Genomic DNA, 1,445 nt, shown 5'->3' with positions numbered 1-1,445 from the left:
TGTGTGTGTGTGTGTGTAAGCAAGAATTGAAGAGAGCCCTCACGCAGCCGCCTCCTGCCCCCAAAATACGAGGGTACTGCCGATCCAACCCATCTCCGGTGACCTTAATTAGGGCCATGACGACGCGGTGGATCATGGCCCTTGCAGGAAGGAGGGCTTCGTGTTTAGATATTGCTTCGAGTCATCTTAGGGTTTGTATCCTGCTCTGAAAGACGAGACGACAACGGCTTTCTAAAGATGAAATAAGGTTCTCCCCGTCAAGAGTCCGTCCCAGTGATGCGTCTAGCATTGTCGTTGGGCATGTGGAGGTGTGTCTCCGGCGGATCTGTCCTTGGTGAATTTCCTCGGATCTGGTCGTAGTTTGTCTACGTTCATGTCTCTTCAGGTTGGATCCTTTCGATCTACGCTAGTCTTCAAGGCGATAGTTGTTGTTCTGGTACGCTTGCCCTATGGGACCTTAGCACGACGACTTCCTGACTGTCTACTATAACAAGTTTTGCCAGGCTCCTGCGAGGGAGGGGTGATTAAGGGAAGCCCTGTGGACGTAAGATAAAACACACAAGTTACTTTTATTCACTTACCATTTATCCTCTAAGGAGAGATATCGTTGTTGTATCTCTAAGCCCGCATCACAAAGATAATAATATCCTTCAAGTCCCAATGGGCTAAATATTGTGCAGTCGACGTTCGCGCGGTATCATGAAAAACATTAACATGATCATATAGCCATGATCATATATCTTATCATTGTTCAACTCATGTAAATACTAGCGTTCCCTTTTAACCCCGAGAAGGTCGTGATGACATCCAATCAACATATTTCCACATCAAAATATGTGTTTCGCATTTAGTACTCAAAACCACTCGCTTTTTGGGGGATCATGGAAAAATCAAGCAAAAAGGACGGTAAAGTGCCGAAAATCCTATGAATAATATTAAAAATGCTAAGCAAAATGTCACACAAAATGCACTCATCGGACTACCGGAAGGGCCACCTACAGTTGAAGACTCCTCTTGGAATATAAGATCTCAATCTCTTAGGATTTGGAGATCAAACCATCTTACCTTGGAGTGTTGGATCCATGAGATCTCTTGTGTTGACCTTTGTTTGCGATATATGTATGTTGGCTCGTGTGTTGAGATATGTATTTAGCACATGTATTCTTGTACTCCAAGTCTCCTTCTTGTGTATAGTTGAAGATATGACTTGCCCTATGTACTATATATACTTGTGCATATGCACCTATCAATACATTGAGAGTAGCATCCTATTCCACTACATGGTATCAGCCTAACCCTCGATCCCCAGCCCTAGCCGCGCCGCTGTCGCCTCCCCAGGCCGCCGCCGCAACCGCTGTCCCGCGCCGCCGCCTTCCCGGCCGCCGCGCCGCCTCCCTCCCTCCCTCACAACCCTACACCGCCGCCGCGCCTCCGCCCTACCCGCC

This window comes from Triticum dicoccoides, chromosome 2B (genome assembly GCF_002162155.2).
Source record: "Triticum dicoccoides isolate Atlit2015 ecotype Zavitan chromosome 2B, WEW_v2.0, whole genome shotgun sequence".
NCBI classification, from domain to species: domain Eukaryota; kingdom Viridiplantae; phylum Streptophyta; class Magnoliopsida; order Poales; family Poaceae; genus Triticum; species Triticum dicoccoides.
This window is presented reverse-complemented; position numbering follows the sequence as displayed.